This window comes from Leucopleurus acutus (genome assembly GCF_964270905.1).
Source record: "Leucopleurus acutus genome assembly, chromosome: 5".
Lineage (NCBI taxonomy): Eukaryota > Metazoa > Chordata > Mammalia > Artiodactyla > Delphinidae > Leucopleurus > Leucopleurus acutus.
In genome coordinates, this window is record NC_139147.1 from 141,325,753 (window position 1) to 141,346,708 (window position 20,956).

The 20,956-nt window shown below is 40.4% G+C and overlaps 1 protein-coding gene across 1 annotated transcript in view; it reads left to right on the forward strand.

Annotated features, from left to right (window-relative positions):
- Window positions 1-20,956, forward strand: part of LOC309962612 (ubiquitin-conjugating enzyme E2 E2) — a 354,003-nt gene that overhangs the window by 283,602 nt on the left and 49,445 nt on the right. The window lies entirely within an intron of this gene.

A 20,956-nucleotide genomic window follows, 5' to 3' on the forward strand; every position in this document is an offset into this window, starting at 1 on the left:
ACTCCAGGATCTGCAGTCAGTTGAATCCACAGATGCAGAGCCCAGGGATGGGGAGGGCCAACTAGGAGGGGCTCGAGCATCCTCGGATTGTCATGTACTCCGGGAGTTACTGGAACCCATGCCCTGTGGCTACCGAGGGAAGACTGTTTACTCATAGGAGAGTCTACGTACAATTGCGTAAGGAGATATATATGTATCTGTAGGACCCCACACAGCGGTAGGTTCTGGTTAAATTGTCTCTGGGAGGCTGCTTGCTGTCTGATGCTAGAGCTTGAAGTCTGCAGGGCAAGCCAGGAACATGAGCTAAAACCCACGAGAACCGTCGGGAACTCACGTCAGTCTCTCATCGCCTGCGGTTGTGATGATACAGGAGTTCTGCAGAAGAAGGTGGCTCCCGGCACCATCGAGGTAAATAAATACGCCCCCAGGCCAGAGGTCGGAGGAGCTGAAGGAGTGTCCCGGGGAGGGTGGAGCCCTACGCCAGTGAGATGAGCCTACAGAGAAGCAGCAACACCCCTGAGCACCCTGATGCCCCGGCACCAGCCTTCCACACGTGGAAACCATCTCTCTGCTCCCTTCTTTCCAGCCACCAACTCTCGCGCACAATGCCTCTTGGTGCCCACCTAACCAGACACAGGTGTGGAAGGGAATTCTGCGCAGCGCAGTTCAGCCTGACCAGGTTGGCACTTTTCGGACTCATCGCCGTTTACCATTGTCAACTCGGCACCCATAAACACCTCATTAAACCCCACTTAAGCCAAACAAGATAATAAAGCAAAGTCAAGCTTCTCCCTAACCCTGGCACCTACACCGCACACACCTGAAACGTAGCATTCATTTTCCTAAAAGAGGACACATCTTTTCATGTGCAATACACCATTTATATATCTTTTTTGAAATGTCCGTTCAAGCTCGCTATCCATTTTTATTGTTGTCTGTCTCTTTACATTGATTTGTTGGCACTCTTTATATATTTTAAATAAAAATTCTTTGTCAGATTTATGTAGTTCAAATATTTTTCCCCAGTCTGGGACTTGCCTCTTCATTTTTGAAATATCTTTTGGTGGGCAGAGGTTTTTGTTTTTTATGTACTCTATCAAATTTTTTATTTTATGGTTAGTGCTTTATGCATTCTGAGAAACCTTTGACTACTCCCAAGGAAGCAAAGATACTCTCCAATATTTTTTCTTTTTTTTCTTTCTCTTTTCAATTTAAAGGCCTGCCTTTTATACTGACATTACAGCTTTTTGCCATTTTATTGTTAAAATGTCCTTTCTTTTATGAAATTACAGTCCTTGTAGAGTATAGATAGTAGATCCCCCTCCCACTCATCTATTTTCCAATTTTGTTTACAGTATCATAATTTTGGCTTTTACACTTAAATGTATGAGCCATTTCAAATAAATTTGTGTGCAAAATTTGAGGTAGGGGTCAAGGTTCCTTTTGCCCCATACAGTTATCTGGTTGTTCCAGCACTGCTTGTTGAAAAGACATTCTTTCCCCCCATCACCCCCATTGAATTATTTAGCCCCTCTGTCAAAAACTAGCCTCTATAAGTATGGGACTGTTTCTGGACGTTCTGATCTGTTCTCTTAGTCTATTCCAGAAATCAGCAAACTGTAGCCTACGGGCCAAAGCCAGCTCACTGCCTGCTTTTGTAAATAAACCTTCAGTGTAACATAGCCATGCCTGTTCATTTACATGTTGTCTGGGGCTGCCTTCCTGCTCCAGCACCGGGGTTGAGGAGTTGTAAATGAGACTATATGGCCTCAACGACTGAAATATTTATTATTTAACCCTTTATAAAGCAAGTCGGCTGATCTCTAGTCTATTCTTAAACCAACACTCACCGTTCTGATGACTGTCGCTTTGCACTAAGTCTTCAAATCAGGTCGTATATGTCCTCTAACTTTGTTTTTATTTTTCAGGATTATTTTAGCTACCCAAGTCTTTTGCATTTGCCTAGAAATTTTGGAATAAACTTCTCAATTGCCGCAAAAAAATCCTGATGGGATTTTGTTGAATCTGTTAATTAATCGGGGGATAATTGACATATTAGACTAGTCTTTGAATTAAAAAAGTAAAAGAAGTCATTTCACAGGTCAATTTCATACTTAGTGCCGGAACAGCCTTGTATCCTCAGTATCATGACTGGGCTATTGCTTACATTTCATGAGTCAGTAATTTGTCTTTTTAGTTCGTTCTCCTTTTTCATAAACCTTTTAAAAATGCTGTGCTATACTTTAATGTTGTGAGAAATTTCAGAATCAATGTGGTGAATAAAAATAGAGCAAAACAGTGGTCATTGTCTTTCTGCTTTTAAAACAAGGTACATTGTATCCATCTGTGTGTGCAGCGGCTGCCCCAGCTACCACCAATATAAGAGTTACTGAAAGTAGGATTGGATTTCGTTTGTTTTGAGGGCGAGGAATACCAGCTTTATTTGCTCTAAACCAAATATGCCCATAAGCTAATAGGAAATCAGTCATTAGGCTGACAGGAAGTTCAGTTTAGTCACATTTTGGGTGGATTCCTTTCTCCCTAGCTTTCCAGAATCCGATGCAGTTACAAACTTCGGAGAAAGACTTGGTTTTCCACTGTCTCCTCTGAAATGCTTATTGCCCAAGCCAACTTAATCTCTTCAGATTGGATCAACTCAACCACCGACACCTTTGCCCAACTCTGATGGAGCTGGTGTGTGATCAGCCCCTCTGATATCTACCATCCTCCCCCATCAGAGCCTGGCCGTAGATATGGGGGCTTCGAACAAGGGTTTTGCTATGTCCCTCCATGCTCTGGAATTCCTTCTCTGTGGAGTGTGCCCGCCTTCCAGATGGGAGTCGGTGTTTGTGGATATTACTGTCAGCATATCTGGGAGAAGCGGGCAGGTCTACATCACTTCACAAAGGTTGTTCTTCTACAGGGAGGTTAAATGAACAAAGGAAACTGGAGTGAGACATTCGGATGTTTGGAGAACAAGGAGTTCTCTTGCCGTCACAGCCAGGGAAAGATGGCAACTCGTTTATCAGAGAGATTTTTCCAAAGAAAAATTCACAGATCTAGACAAGTGACACCCTCTCCTCATGGGTTTTCTGAAAAGAAAAGGGTGGAGCCGCTTCAGGATGAAGTTTTCAGGATCCCAAACATCAAAGGATAGGGACCCACTAGTCCCAGAAAACAGCACTGGGAACTCTGAAACACTGTGACCCATGGAAAGTTCAAGGACAGAAGGATGATGTGGAAGGAATAGTATGGTTCTGCGTGACTGCACCAGAAGCAACTTCGAATTGGACATTTTTCCAACCTTGTAGGAAAGAGCCCCTGATGGGACCAGATCAAGACATAGAACAGACACCCTGGGTTGATTAAATGTCTGTCAATTTTTAAACAACTCACATCCACTTGAGAAATGGGATGGGGAAATGGTATTCTACGTGTAAGAAAAAAACTGTAATCTCTACTTTATGTAAATGTGTTACTTTTGTTTGGATCGCTATAGTATGTTATTTTGTTCAAGTTTGGGTAGAGTGGGGAGGTCTGAGTTAATTTTTAGGACTTCCAGCCAAATATCACCCCATTATAGCAAATGATCACGTTTCCTTGATTTTTTTTTTCCTTAGAGTTGAAACCGGATCTCTTGATGAGATAGCAGCCGCTCAGAGATTTGCTCAAGCAGGTCCAAGGAAAATTAGGGAGAAAAGAATGTTCTCAGTTCCCAGTTGGTCAAGATCAAAAAGTCAGTATGTAATTATGACTTGTCGCTGAGTTAGGGGAAAGATATGGTCAGCTGGCCCTTGGAGGTGTTATGCAGGTCTCACCCCGCAGAGCGTAAGAAGAAACAAAGTCAGAAGTTAAAGCTTGTAAGTGAAATAGATTGAGAATCAGACAGTGACAGTGATTTATTCATACGGGTGTAGCTATTCTAAGCAATCGGATACGTTCTTCTGATGGTATCAGTATATCGGGAGAAACTTGCCAAAAATTCTTAGAAGTTGGTTGCTTTTTAAAACGTCTACTTTAAGACTAATTTATAAAGCAGAGATTCATCGAGCCCTTACTACTTTCCAGGCCCTCCATGTATAGACATGAGTAAGAGGCACCCCAGGAAGCACGGAGACAAGGAAGGAGAACAGTTAGGGGCTTTTTCCAATCCTGTTGACGTTGTGATGGGCGTGGCGCATGGGGTACTGGACATCATACTGTGTTTTATACTAATGTTATACTGTACTTTTGCATTCATCATCCCACTTGGTCCTCTCACTTTGAGAGGCAGGTTTCATTATCACAGGAAGCTAAAATTTAGATTAAATTATGTGATTAGGATCACATGGCTAATAAGTGCCAGGGCCGGGATTCAAACTCCTGGCTTCCTGATTTCCAGTCCATCACTTTTCACACCTAAAGTAGCTGAGCTGTGCTGAGCTGTGATCTTGCTAAACACACAGTAATTCAGTTTATTGACACCAGCCGTACTTTCCATCGCCCCATTGCATTCTTTTACGTAGTTAATGGAGAACATCCTTTTTGCCTTTCTTTCTCTGGAGAATTAGGTGAGATATGGGGTTTTGTTTGGGCATTTGCCAAGTTATAAACCTGTATACGTACTGTATATTTATGTTTCCTGTCTACTTGGCTACCAGCTTATTTTAAACTCTGTCCCTATAGATTATATAAAACAATAGTTTCTACAACAAGGTAATAATACACAAAGAAATGTGTTTATTTCACATTATTTCCAGTTATTTTCTTCATTTCCACACTTTTTCTTATCTTCCTTCTTTCTCAATTTAAAACGTCACCTCTTTAGTGGTTTGTCTTTAACCAGACTATTGCATTTTTTAAAAACAGTGTTAAATAGGTGATATGCATATACACAGTAAAAAAAGTTCAAACAGCACAAAAAGTGTGCAGTAAAACTGTCTTCCTCCCCATTGCCTGGCATTCATTCCCCTCCCAAAGACATCATTTTTTTTCTGCATTTGCTTTTGTTCATTTACCTTCAAGATTCTCCCCTATTCATATATGTAGATCAGCTCCATTATAATGATATGTTATTTCATTGAAGGAATGTTCATAGTCTACATAACAGGTTCCCTACAATGGGCATATAGGTTATTTCCACTGTTTTCCCATCACAAATAAGGCTTCACGGACTATCTTTGTACTTGCTGTCTTTCTTATGTAAATATAGCTGTAGGACAAATACCTACAATTTCTAGATTGTTAGAACAAAGGATGTATGCATGTTCAATTGTAATAGATATTATCCTTCTTGCTCTCCAAAGAAGTTGTACCAAGGTTCTACTCCCAACGTAGGTGCGTCTGCCTTTTCCCTATATCCTTACCCAGGCAATGTGGCACCACCGAATATTTGACCTTGACCAATCTAATAGATAAGGAAGAACGTTTAATTGTAATTGCATTGCTCTTATTATGAATGAGAATAATACCCTTTCATGTGTCTGAAGGGGTTGGCGTTTTTCTTATTAAATAAGAAACCTTGGGCTTCCCTGGTGGTGCAGTGGTTGAGAGTCCGCCTGCCGATGCAGGGGACGCGGGTTCGTGCCCCGGTCCGGGAAGATCCCACGTGCCGCGGAGCGGCTGGGCCCGTGAGCCATGGCTGCTGAGCCTGCACGTCCGGAGCCTGTGCTCCACAACGGGAGAGGCCACAGCGGTGAGAGGCCCGCGTACCGCAAAAAAAAAAAAAAAAGGAACCTTATAGGAACCTATGCTTTTGGGAGTTCAGATGATAGTTAGCATTTTTTAGCAATAAATTATTTATAATTAAGGTATGTTCCTTGTTTTTGTAGACATAGTGCTATTGCACACTGAATAGACTACAGTATAGTGTAAACATAACTTTTATGTGCACTGGGAAGCCAAAAAATTCATGTGACTCACTCTGTTGTGATGTTTGCTTTATTATGGTGTCTGGAACTGAACGCACAATATTTCCGAGGCGTACCTGTATAAAAATCAGGGCAGTCGCATTAAGTTTGCTCACAAAAATGTTCGAAAGCATCTTCTTAAAGCAGTATGTAAAACTTCAGTTCGTGAGATTACTTCCATGAAATTGCATTATCACCGTGGACCAAATCTGTAAGACAAATTGTTGAAGGGGAGATATGTTTTTACCTTCCTCCGTTTCTAGAGGAAGAAAAGCTAAATAACTATAGCAGTAGAATCTTACACTGCAGTATCTCTAACCAAAAATATCTTGTTCCTCCACTAAGCCAGGTATAAAATAAGTAAATGTGTATTATAACAGTCAACAGTGCTTGAGAAAATACTCCTCCTGCATCATAACAAAGAACTGAAGAGTTCACTTAAAAATTTTGATAGTGAAAATGTGATAATAATTAGAAATTTGGATAAAACGTGAAATTTACTCTTGTATCCTCTCTTTTTAACCTCTTTCATGAATTGATTCTTGTGGTCAGTGAGGAATAGAATTACTCCTAACCAGGCCAAAAATATCCCACCACGTGACTATAAAGTATAGTACAGGTTTTAAGTACCTATCTGTGAATAAATTGTCTTAATTTCATGTTTTACCACATCTTAGAAGGTAAATCCATCCATCAGTTGGAGTCATGGGACCTCTGATGACATGTGTCTTTGGAAACCTCAGAATTTGTCAGCGAGGCCGACGTAACCACCTTGCTGTGGTGAGACGTTCTTACTACTAACAGGAGGCCGATTGCTTTGTCCTTTTAACCTACACATCACTAAAACAGGGAGAAAAATAATGAAAACCTGACTCAAATAGGCTTTTAAAGAAAAGTAAATTCTAGTATCGTCATGACAAAAATATATGAATCTTGTTACGAAGGGAAAAAAAGGCAGTTTGTTAGTCATTTTTACGTAGACAGCTCCTATTTTTTAATTCTTCGTACTGTTTATTTGAAGTAGACACAAGGTAATAATATGTGTCAGACTTCTGGAATGTCTTTCAGTTCTGTTTTCTAATGTGAAGAATTTATTCTTAATCCTAACTCTACAATTAATATTTAGACTGTTACAGTCTCTACTGATGAAAATGTTAATCACAAGACTTTGAAATTTGCCCTAAATCAAAATTTGGGTAACAACACATTTCCCTTTATCAACTTTACACATCTGTCAGGTGATACCCGCCCCTACTACAAGGCTCTGTAAACCTAACTGTTGGCATATCAGAAGTTCTCACTCAGTTGTCATTTTTAATTATGGTGTGTATGGCCTTTTAAAATGTAAATATTCTATATTTTCATTTCATTTGTTTACTGAATAAATACATGTTGACATCCTACACGCCCCTGTATAGGATAAAAACCAGTATCAGATAAAATCCTTGTGCTTAAGGACCTTATATAAATTTGTTCCCTTTGTAGATAAACATTCGTTGTTAGGCCATCTACCAAAATTCATTTCTAAAAGCTTTATTTAACTATGCGTAGTACAGCTATCAGTTTTGTTAAATGAAGTTGGCACTGTTTATAAGAAAGCCACGTATATGCGGTGCCGTTGTTTGCTTTTAAAAGGTAATATTTGTTATGTCACAGAGGCCAGTTTTCTACAGTGCAGAGTTGAATGTTGCAAATTACAGGGAAAGGGCCTCGAGGTTTTGGTGGTTTTTTTTTAATATTTATTTATTTAAATATTTATTTGGCTGCGCCAGGTCTTAGTTGCACCATTCAGACTTCTCAGTTGCGACACGCATGCGGGATCTGGTTCCCTGACCAGGGATCGAAGCCCGGCCCCCTGCATTGGGAGCGCAGGGTCTTAACCGCTGGACCAGCAGGGAAGTCCCTCGAGTTTTTATTTAAGATACTACTTCAGAATTTTTTCCAGGGATAGGAGATTCAGGCAGCTGGAATAGAACATTAGAAAATGGGAGGGTATTTTTCACACACAATTCTGAATCATTGCTATTTGACTTCATTTTTGTTGCTGTTATCTCTTCTAGCAGATAGATTTCCACACGGCCTTAGGGAAAATTAACCTGTTGGTTGTTTTTAAATTAAGGTACAATTTATTTTTTTATTGAAGTATAGTTGATTTACAATGTTGTGTTCATTACTGCTGTGCAGCAAAGTGATTCAGTTATATATAGATATATATATATATTCTTTTTTTGTCTTCTTTTCCATTATGGTTTATCATAGGATATTGAATATAGTTCCCTGTGCTATACAGTAGGACCTTGTTGTTTATCCATTCTATATATAATAGTTTGCATCTGCTAATCCCAAACTCCCACTTCACCCCTCCCCCAATCCCCTCCCCCTTGGCAACCACCAGTCTGTTCTCTATGTCTGTGAAAACTAAAAATAGAATTACCATATGATCCAGCAGTCCCACTCCTGGGCATATATCCAGACGAAACTATAATTCAAAAAGATACATACACTCCTGTGTTCATAGCAGCACTGTTCACAGTAGCCAAAACATGGAAACAACCTAAATGTCCATCAGCAGATGAATGGATAAAGAAGATGTGGTACATATATACAACGGAATATTACTCAGCTATTAAAAAAAAGAGTGAAATAATGCCATCTGCAGCAACATGGATGGACCTAGAGATTATCATGCTGAATGAAATAAATCAGAGAACGTCAGATACCATATGAGAGTGCTTATATGTGGAATCTAAAATGTGACACAAATGAACCTATCTATGAAACGTGTTGGCTTTTTTAGGGAAGTCATCTTACAGAGAATACCAGAGGGAAAAAGACAGACCCAGAGCAACAGGCTTCAGAGGCCCTGAGGTGTGAAGCTAGAAGATAACCCAGGAGGTAGAACTAAAGAGTGAAGGAACAGTGTCAGGAATCACAGATTGTAGCAAAGACTAGACTGTAGACGGGGGGAAAACAGGAGTGGGACAGAGGAGAAGGGGAGAGATCGCCTGCATCAAAGAAAAATAGGCATGAAAATTTTAAAAGGAAACAAACCCGTGTAATTTTCATTAGATAGAAATAAAATGTAAGGAATCCCTCATAATACAAACCATTCCTTCAGTAAAACTTACAAGTAGTTCTTGAATGCTTGCCAGGAAGGCCAGAAGAGCTGTGTTGCTGGTAGCCCTGCAGTTCTTGATATTTTTTTTTTTTAGGGGGGAGGGGGTGAGGAGGGAAACCGATATCCATCCTTCTGAGGATGCCTCAACCCAGGGGTCACTCAGAGTAAGAATTCTTGGCGCAGGAAGTTGGGGTTAGCAGATGCAAACTATTATATATGGAACGGATAAACAACAAGGTCCTACTGTGTAGCACAGGGAACTGTACTCAGTATCCTGGGATAAACCATAATGGAAAAGAATATAAAGAAAGAATGTATGTGTATGTATAACTGAATCACTTTGCTGTACAACAGAAATTAACACAACGTTGTAAATCAAGTATAGTTCAATTGAAAAAAAAAATTTAAAAAGAAGAATGGTTAACCTTGAGCTATGAGATATGTACCATCTTTCTTTTCCTGTGTCTGTCTCAGCAGGAGGCCTCCAGCGGGTGATGAAGGCCGTGATCAGAAACGGTTTTTCAGCCATTTCTGGTGGTTCTTTGCCTGCAGTGCTTGGTCCCTCCTTTCCTAAGGACCTGCTTCAGATTGTGGCCCGAGCTGCCCACCTTTCCTCCCTTCCCACCTCTTCTTTTTTGTCACCTATATCTATTTCTCTCTTGATTTGGTCAGCTGTTCAGACAGTATACCAAAAACAGCTTCCACACTGTTGATCATAGAAAAGCCATTTTATGAACTTAGGAATAAGTCAGTGTCATCAACTGTAAAGGATTCGTTCCACACGGGGCAAGTTTAAGAAGAAATGCTGTTGTAACAACCCTATTACAAATTCTCCAATCCCCTGTCATCATGGCGCTCCTCTGATCAAAACCCACAGAAGAGACCAGCTCCCTATTTTATCTCTGAACACGCAGCTCCCCCGTCCTTCCAAACAGACCTCAGTCATATTTTACTTTTCAGGCAAGTTACCTGGTACAGTATCACAAGTATCAGGCCCCTTCGTTACATCTGTTCCCCACAGATGTTTGAAGAATACTCACTAGGATATTCTAAATGGTGAGATTTAAATTATTCAAAAATTAGATAATTCTAAGTGACAATTTTCAAGTCATATTAAAACATTTGTTTATCTTTTGTTGACTGTCTTGGTTTTTCTTGCCTTCAGTAATCTCACAGAGATGACAGGTCAGTTTGCAGAATAAGAGCAGTCACGATAATAGCATCGCTTTTCTTCTCTTTGCTGAAAGCACTTTACATGAATTCTCATTTTACCAGAACTTGATCCGAAAAAGCTATTGAAACCATGTATCATTAGCTTTTCCGTCTAAAGTCAGACCGTTGAGATTTAGAATTCATGTAAATTTCTTTATCCTCTTCCTGTTTTCTTCTGTTATTTTCAAAAAACTCTTAGGGGTGTGGGTTGTTTTCTTGTGTGTGGTTGTTTTGGTTTGTTTTCATCTGTTTCCTATTTCCTTCCTCCTTGTAACTTCTTTACTTTCTCTTGGAATTGCCTCAGCAGCGAGCATTTGAATTCCTCCGAAGCTGTGTCTCAGTTTCTTTATCTGTAAACTGAGACTAATACTAATACCTGCCTCACAGGTTGATTATGTAATCAACACACATCCGTTAGAACGGTACCATGGCACATTGTTAGCTGTTTCTAATTCATTATTCTTAGTAGTTGTAGTTATCATTTTCTGTGATATACGTGACATACTTTTTAATTTCCTGGTACAAACATAGGGAACCAGTTACCCCCCCCCACCCCAGTACACACGCAAAGTTCAGGAACTTCTGTGGTATTTATGAACACTCTGGCACTTTCAAAGGACGTCTCGTGTGTGTCATGTAGCACTCACTGAGATTGCGGGCGTTCAGCCAGCTCTGTAATTGCTGTTAATTTACTGTATCATTAACAGAATTAGTCATTGTTTCATTTTAGACTGTTAAAATATAGTTTACTTCTAGACTGTTGTGGGCTATATGAAAAACCAAATTGCCCCTTCCAGCTAGCGATGATGAATACTTTGTATTGTGTTGTATGGATGCTGAATTATTAATCTCTTAAAATGAATAACTGCCGCTTCGTATGTCTACAAACATGAAATTGATTACTTCTGCTCCAGAGGATAAAGGAGGTCTGTATATTACTTCCAGTTTTACCCTTAGCAAATCTGTAAGTAGGCTACATCTCATAGAATTGCCTCAGGTAATGGGAGTCCTGTAAAAATGTAAACAAAATAAAAAAGAGGGCATTCTCCTCATGTTTATGTTCGTGTCACTGTCTTTAATTGAACAGCAGCTGTCATATAGTTGGTCATCTGTTACGCACTTTACACAGACCCCGTTAAGTATCTCAGCTGTTAATGCTTCGTAATGAATTGTCGTTATGTAGAGACACGTTTGCAGTCTTAAAGCAGAAATGAATCATGTTGTCTTCCAAGTGTCGGTTCGGGTCACCGTCGCCCCCACACGATGGTTGGAGGTTCAGTGTCCCCAGGAATAGCAGCCTGTGGGATTTAGGCTAGACAGCAGGAGGACTTCCCACCAGCAGGCTGCTGGAAAGCCCGCGGGGACTGAGAAGACACCGGCACAGCCCTCAGCGTGGTGCCTGGCACACTCAGCGCCCCGACGGGACACGGCTTTTCCCCGAAGAGGATCTCCTTAGGCTTGGCCACGTTCTCCCCATCAAAGAGTTCGGGACTACCAGTGGACAGCAACACGTGCTTTAATTGACATTAAAAAGCATACGGTAGCACATCAAGAAAAAAAAGAGGTGGGAGGTGATGCCTCTTAAGGGAGTATTCAACTCAGAGAGCTTTGGGGTCTGCTTTTGATGGACTCTCAGGCATTGGTTGAGTATCTACTGTGTCTGTGTGCTCAGTGAATGAAAACAGTGGGAACGTTTAAGTGATACTTTGGGCCGACGTTTCTGTTTAGACACCAGATCATCTTCATTTCCCCCTCAACTGTTTGGGATTCAGCAGTTTTGGAATCCATATATGACTATATGACTGGAAAATTTGTCCAAGCCATGAAAAGCCATTTGTAGAAAACTCAAACAGTCAGATTTTTAAGAAATTTCTTAATTGTTTGAAAGTACTGTATTTCTCTTGTCAGTGAACTTTAAAAGGCTGTTAAAATCCGAGTCTTCAAATGGTAAAGTTGTATGTACTCCTAGGAATGTCCTACTCCTAGAGCATTGTTAAATTTCTGTATTTTCCTTTTTTTTTTCACTGATTTGAGGGAGGAGACTCCTATATGCATGCCAAACAAGAATTGACTGAGCTGATCTCAGGCTACTGTGTCTTTAGCAGATAGTATCCTGTTCTGTTCAAAATAAAATAATTGAGACACTAAATATAAGAGATTTTTCCTTTAGACTTTTAAAAAAAATTTTTTACAGTAGTAAAAGTCACATAATATAAAACATACCGTTTTAACCATATTTAACTGTACAGTTCAGTGGCACTAAGTACATCCACATTGTACATTCACAACTCTCAGCATCATCCGTCTCCTGAATTTTTCACCCTCCTGAACTGAAACTCCATCGCCATTAAATAAAGGTTTGACTGTAAGTCAGCTCTTCCTAAGCGGTGACTTTACTGCTTTACATTTTGGCACGTATAATACAATCTGCGCTCACACTAGTGTTGTTCTTGAAACCCATGAAGAAGCAAATGCAAAACACTCCACCAACCAAGGCGCATGGGATTTCTACAGAAAAATAAATAATGTACACGGAGGATGAACTCACACTCAACAGTTACAATCCACACTCTGATACAGTCCTGCCATAAAGGAGAATCTGCTGGAGACCATTACTGAAACCTGAGACAGTGGAACGAGTCAAAAGAGACAAGATAATTGTTTAAGGAGTACAAGACGGAAAAGAAAGCACAGTGAAAGAACAAGTCACTGATAAAAAAGAACACACAAATGTGGAAAACCAAATTGCGCCGCATTCACTATAGGTATGTTCCTGAAGCATTCTACACAAATTGAATTTTTATAAGAAGGAGTCTAATGATTGGTCCTTAAGTCATTGCAAGCATCGTGCCTTGCAGGAGGTAGGAGTCATCCATTGCTGTGTGGTTAGAAATTGGGAATTGAATACGGTGTCCCAACTCCCAGTAGATTTGCTGCTCAGGATGGGGGAAAGTTTCTAGTTGCATCTTTTTCTACATATATACTTCCAAGGAACTGAGAAAGACCTTTTTAAACTTCAGTGTCTATGGTATAAAGTGTTTTTATTTTTAATCATTTAAATTGTGCTTGAAGCTTTTCCAGCGTAGCTCTGGCCCGCAGCCAGATGGAGCGTGCTCTGTGGTCTCAGTCACAGCAGGGCGGGGATCATGTTCACACAGCGTGGTTTCTAGGTGACGGTTCATTTTCATTCCCTTACTGCCAGTTATTCAAGGTGAAATCTACTTCCAGTTTTTTGTTTTTTGTTTCAGTTCAGGGAGGGTTTTTGTTTTGTTTTGCTGATGTGTATTTCTCAGTGTGTCTTTACGATTTGTGATTCCCCTCCCTCAGAATGGATTTTTCCAGTTTTTATTTTGCCGCTAATACTTTAAAATAATCTTAGGATGTGTTCATTGTTGGGACAGTGCTCTTAAGTCGGTTTTAAGAAAAGAGCACTTGAGATCTCTAGGAGGGTGGTAAGACTAACATTTTTAAATGTGCACTAAAAACTGTTCAGATAAAGAGTTTCATAGTGAGTCTGTGGCCAAGATCCACTTGAATGATGGTAACCCTGCTATTTTGGGGCCTTTGGTACATGATTCACTGATTTATGGCACAGAGGCTCCAACTATTTCCTCTCTGGGTCTCCATGGAAAGTCTTTTTAAGAGGAACGTATTTCTCACTGATCTCATACTTCCTCAGTAAAATCGCAGTGCCATTTATCTCCTGATCAAAACATTTTTTTGAAAACTGGAAGCTGTGTTAAAAATAGAGGTTATTACTGAAATCTTATTTGAATTGATTATTTTTACCGTCCTTATCAGCTTTCCGGCTTTGAGGTGTTTATTTGCTTTACGAGATTTTTCTAAACTATGTGTAGACTCCGTTGGACAGAAATACTTTCTTAAAATATTTTCTTCTCTATCTCTATGCGTACCCTACGTGACCTCTCTCCCCGTTCAGAGCAGCTTTCTGTCTGTGGATGGCATGTTATCTCTGCTCTAGAGCAGGGGCATGGGAGAAGGAAAGCACGTTTAAAGTTCAGGTGACGGGGAATTATTGCGTGAACACGTGCATCCTGCAGTGGTCTTGTAGAACTAGGAGCGGTGAAGGAGGGAGAGAGGATGCGCACTGCTCCAGCTCCTGCTGGGGGCCAGGCCTGGTGTTAAGGGTTGCCTTGTAGTACAGTCATCACAGCCCCTATGGGGATAGCTGTTGTCTCCCCATTTTTGCGCGTGAGGAACCTGAATCCCAGAGATGCTACGTTGATCTGTCCAAAGTCAGGATTCCAGCCCAAGTCCAGCTACTCCCAAAACCATATATTCTTTTTACAGTACAGCTCCTGGGTCTTGGTACTAGAATGGGCCTTAGAAATCGTCTAGTTTAAGTCTCTCATTTTGTCAGGAAATAGAGGCTCAGAGTAGCAAGCAACTTGCACGAGCTCATTCGCTACCTAGTGGCATTCTTCTGTGCTGCAGTCAACACAAAGAATCTTATTACCTGTTTCTAAAATTATTTTTGTAATAAACCCCAGTCTCCTCATCTTTTATTTTTTTGTCTGACTTCAGATCCTATTTGTTTAATATACAGTTTTTAAAGGTTACACTCCATTTACAGTTATTACATATGTTGGCCATGTTCCCCGTGTTGTACAGTACATCCTTGTAGCCTCTCTTACACCCAAAATAGTTTGTACCTCCCCCTCCCCTGCCCCAAGTTGCCTCTCCCCACTGGTAACCACTAGTTTGTTCTCTATAGAGGTGATTCTGTGAAGGATGGAAGTAACAGAGCTTTTAAGGTACCTTTTTTAGGTAAAGGAAGGAGGCAACTGGAAACTATATATACAAACATGTGTGTTTTTTTCCTGTAGCTGCTGTACCAAATTAACTCAAACTTTGTGGCTTAAAACAACTGCAGTTTCTTTCTTACAGTTCTGGAAGTCAGAGAACTAAAATTAGGGTGTCAGCAGGGCTGCATTCGCTCTGGAGGTTTCAGGGGGAATCTGTTTCCTTGCATTTTCCAGCTTCTAGAGACCAGCGGCATCCCTTAGCTCATCCCTTAGGCCTCTTCCCTCACATCGCTCCGACGCCTTCCTTCTGTCATCACATCCCCTACTGATCTTCCTGCCTCCCTCTTATAAAGCTGTTTTGATGATATCAAGCCCACCAGACAATCCAGGGCAATCCCCCCTTCTCAAGGTAACTTAATCACACCTGCAAAGTCCCTTGTAAAGTAGCGTATTCCCAGGTTCCAGGGGTTAGTACAGGGACATCTTCGGGGGGATAGGGCTTTATTCTGTCCAGCACACACACACTCACACACACACATACACGCGTGCACACACACACATATGCCTGTGTGGGTATTTATGTATCACACATAAATTAAGACCCCTCTCATCCAGAATTATCTGGGAATTAGCCGTTCTGGATAAATTAGTTTTCTGTATCACTATATGCAAATCATGTTTTAAAACTTTCTTAGTATATGGAAAATGTCTGAAATGTGCTGTCTTCCTGTCTTTGAAAATGGGATCCTCTGTAATTCTCCCTCTCCTTGAGGAATTGAGGGCTACCGTTGTAAAACATCAATATTGAGCTGAGCTTCAAATACAGCGGTAAATGCAAGGGCAGGAACAACCCTGTGATAATTTTGGGAGGACTAGAAGATCCGCAAGGCCATAAAAAACACTGACGTGGCTTGGCGTGAGGTTACGGCTGTCACCGTGAATGGGGTTTGGAAGAACCTTTGCCCGCAGTTTGTTCACGCTTTTCGTGGATTTGAGAAGGTGAATGAGGAGTCCAAAGAGGTCGTCAGCAGCGTAGTGACCCTCAGCGAGAAGCCGGAGCCAGATCTGCAAGGGGACGACTTCATGGAACTCCTTACCGTGCAACACGAGGGGCTTACTAATGCAGACCTCATGGAATTGGATCTTCATCCAGCGAAAGGATGAAGAGAGACAAGAGGAAGAAGAAGTAACTGAAGAACCGAAGGGATTCACGATGCAGGAAATGGCAGGGGATTTTCTTTATTTGAGGAGGTGCTGTTAGTTTTTGAGGTACAGGATCAGAAGGTAGAACGGTACACGGAGGTTGCAGCAGCCGCTCAGAATGCAAGCCAGTGCTACCGTGTCATCTATGATGAGGAAAAAAGAGCTACTACCCAGGCATCGCTGGATCGATTTTTCAAGAGGATGGATAGAATTGAATCCAGCAAGGAACCAGATCCTGCGCCATCAGCGTCAGGCGTGAGTGACACTGCAGCTGGCCCTCCGTCCCCTATTGCTGAAGATCCTTCAGCTCTGCCATCTCCCACCTCCCCTCCCTCCTCCAGTCAGTAACTCTTCTTGCCTGTTCCCTCGATGCCAGCCCCTGTGTGCCAGCTGCTGTACTGCACTACTGTACTTTTCAAGGTACTGCACTGTTAAGATTTAAAATGTTTTCTTTATTTTTTGTGTTTGTGTTTTATGTATTATTTGTTTGAAAAGTATTACAGCCTATTACAGTACAGTACTATGTAGCCAATTGTGTTAGTGGGGTACCTAAGCTAACTTTATTGGATCTCCCAACATTTGTATGTACGTTTGTATGTACGTTTGTATGTAAGGGACTTACTGTAATTAGAAATTGGCAGAAAACATACACATCCTCTCTCATGGAAGAGAGTATGCAGATAACAATTAATCACATGAAAACGTGTTCAACATCATTAGCAGCTAAGGAAATGCAAATTAAAGCCTCAATGAGGTATCACTGAACCCTAGCGGAATGGCTAAAATAAAGCATGTTGATAGCACTAAATGCCGGTGAGGACGCAGAGAGACTGGATCGCTCCGCTGGCGAGCATGTAAAATGGTACATCTGCTCCGGAAAGAAGTCTGGCAGTTTCTTATAACGCTACATATGAGCTCACCGTACATCCCAACAATTGCACTCTTGGACATTTGCCCCAGAGAAATAAAAACTTACGTTCACACAAACACAGAGAAACGTTCATACCAGCTTGATTTGTCATAACTAAAAACGGGAAGCAATCCATTGTCCTTCAGTGGGTAAATGGTTAAACAAACTGGTACATCCATATCGTGGATTACTACTCAGCAGTAAAACAGCGAAGTCTTGATACATGCAACGACTTAGACGGATCACAAGAGTACTGTGCAGAGTGAAAAGCATCCAGTTTCAAAAAGTTACATCCTGTATGATTTCAATTATATAGCCTTCTTGAAATGACAGAATTATAGAGAGAGGAATAGAGTTGTGTTTGTTGGGAATTCAGAAGTGGGGGGAAGACTGTGGCTAGTGAAGGGTCTCACAAAGGATGTTTGTGATGGACTGTTCTGTGTCTCGACAGCGGCGGTGCGCACACAAATCTACCCGTGATACAACTGCATAGGAACACATATATCCGTCAGTGCATGGATCCATCCTCTGTGTCGGTATCACTCTCCTGTGATATTGGGGGAAAGTGGGGGAAGGATGTAGGTGATCTGTCTGTATTCTTTCCTACAACCGCATGTGAATCTGTACTTAGCTCAGAATTAAAAGTTTTTTAAAAAAATAAAAGAACAGGCATTGAGGCTGAACGGGAGAGCATGGACTTTTGGATCAACAAGGTTGTGTTCAAATTCCGGCTCCACCACTTACAAGCTGTGGGACCATGAGCCAGTTCTTAACCTCTCTGTGCCTCAGTTTCTTCTTTTTTTTTTTTAACCACAGTAAGTTTAGTGAACATTCATTATCTCATATAGATCCAAAGTTAAAGAAATAGGGGAAAATAATTTTATTTAAAAAATGTATTTTTATTTTCATAAACCCTTAGGATTTGCTCTCTGAACCACTTCCATACATAACGAACAGCAGTGTTTACCATGTTGTACATTATGTCCCTAGTGCTTATGTATCTTACTGGGAGTGTGTGTCTTTTTTTTTTTTTTTTTTTAGTTTTTTTGGCTGCCTTGGGTCTTCGTTGCTGCGTGCTGGCTCTCTCTAGTTGTGGCGAGTGGGGGCTACTCTTCGTTGCGGTGCGCGGGCTTCTCATTGCGGTGGCTTCTCTTGTTGTGGAGCATGGGCTCTAGGCACATGGGCTTCAGTAGTTGTGGCACGTGGGCTCAGTAGTTGTGGCACGTGGGCTCAGCAGTTGTGGCTTGCGGGCTCTAGAGCGCAGGCTCAGTAGTTGTGGCGCATGGGCTTAGTTGCTCCGCGGCAATGTGGGATCTTCCCGCACCAGGGCTCGAACCCGTGTCCCCTGCATTGGCAGGCGGATTCTTAACCACTGTGCAACCAGGGAAGTCCCTGGAAGTGTGTATCTTTTGACTGCCTTCATCCAGTTCCCCCTCTGCCCACAAATCTGATCCTTTTTCTGTGAGTTTGTTTTTGAAGTATAGTTGACCTACAGCACTGTCTTAGTTCCTAATACACAATATAGTGATTCAGTATTTCTGTACATTTCAAAATGATCACCACAATCAGTGTAGTTACAATATGTCACCATACAAAGGATATTACATTATTATTGACTATATTCCCCACACTCTACGTTTCATACCTGTGACTCATTTATCTTGTAATTGCAAGTTTATCATGTACCTTTAATCTCCTTCACCAATTTCTCTCCTCTCCTCACCAACCTCCCTTCTGGCAACCACCTGTTTGTTCTCTGTATCTGTGACTGCTTCTGCTAAGTTTGTTCGTTTGTTTTGTTTTTTAGATTCCACATGTAAGTGAAATCATACAGTATTTATCTTTCTCTGTCTGATTTTTTTCACTTAGCATTATACCCTCTAGGTCCATCCATATTGTTGCAAATGGCAAGATTTCATTCGTTTTTATGGCTGAGTGATATTCCAGTGTGTGTGTGTGTGTGTGTGTGTGTGTACACTACATCTTTATTCATTCATTTATCGATGAACACTTATGTTGCTTCCATATCTTCTATTGTAAATAATACTGCCATGAGCATAGGAGTGCATATATCTTTTCAAATTAGTGTTTTCATCTTCTTCAGATAAATGCCCAGGAGTGGAATTGCTGGATCATATCATAGGAATATAAATTGGTGCAGCAACAATGGAAAACAGCATGGAGATTCCTCAGTTTCTTTATTTAATAAAATTTTTTGTTTTATTGAGATATAATTGACATATGACATTGTATTAATTTTAGGTGTACAACACACTCATTTGATATAGGTATATATTTTGAAATAAGTACCACAGTAAGTTTAGTTAGCATCTACCAACCTCACATACTTACAGCTTCTTTTTAAAGTGAGTACAATAATAATACTTCCCTCCTTTACTCATTTTGGTGATTAACTGGCTCAGAGTAGTCTGAGCTAGTTTTTTCTCTTTTTTTACATTTTATTGGAGTATAGTTGATTTACAGTAGTTAGTTTCAGGTGTACAGCAAAGTGATTCAGTTATACATATATATACATATATCCATTCTTTTCCCATATAGGTTATTACAGAGTATTGAGTAGAGTTCCCTGTGCTATACAGTAGGAGTTTGAGATTAACATACACACATTACTATATAAAATAGGTAACCAACAAGGATCTACTTATAGCACAGGAAACTCTACTCAGATAGGTTTTAAAAATATGGTATTATAGACAAAAGCCACTCATCACGTACACTGGATCATAAAAGTATTTTGTCTTTTCATCTAGCACTTAAATAGCTAGGTACTCTCACTTCTCTGCAGAATTTTAGTATCACAGGTATTCTCTATTTTATTAACTTCTGCCCATTCCTCTCTACTTTCATGGGATTTACTCTATTCTTTTTTCTTCCTTTGGGCACAACTCAGGAAACTTCTTCCTTTTTAATATATGCATTTGAAACTGTAGATTTCTCTTTCATTAACTGTTTTAGGCAAATCACAGATTTTGGTATTGGCAACTCAACATTTTCACTGTCACTCAGTTATAAACATAGCTGACTTTTTTTCTTTGATCCAAGAATTATTTGAAAATGTATTTTTCAGTTTGCAAACGTATGAAGGGGGACCTTAATAGTCTTAATAATTTTTGGAAATACGTTAAGCTTTCTTTGTGGCTTAGCATGTGATCAGTTTTTACAAATGTTTCTTATGTGCTTGGAAAAGAATAAGTATCCTTTAGTTGTTGAGCATGGAATTTCATCTTCATTCAGTACCTTAATTTTGTTAATTTGGCTTTTCATATTTTCAGTATCCCATTCCTGGGCATATATCTGGAGAAAACCATAATTTGAAAAGATACATGCACCCCAATGTTCATTGCAGCACTGTTTGCAATAGCCAAAACATGGGAGCAATCTAAATGTCCATCGACAGAGGAATGGATAAAGAAGATGTGGTACATATATATGTGTGTGTGTGTGTGTGTGTGTGTGTGTGTGTGTGTGTGTGTGTGTGTGTCTGTGTATATACACACACAGACACACACACACACATATATACAATGGAATATTACTCAGCCACAAAAAAAGAATGAAATAATGCCATTTGCAGGCACATGGATGGCCTAGAGATTAACATACTAAGTGAAGTAAGTCAGACAGAGAAAGACAAGTATCATGTGATATCACTCATATGTGGAATCTGATTTTTAAAATTGATACAAATGAACTTATTTACAAAACGGAAACAGACTCACAGATTTCAAAAACAAACCTATGGTTACCAAAGGGGAAATGTGGGCTGGGAGGGATAAATCAGAAGCTTGGGATTAACATACACACACTACTATATTTAAAATAGATAACCAACAAGGAC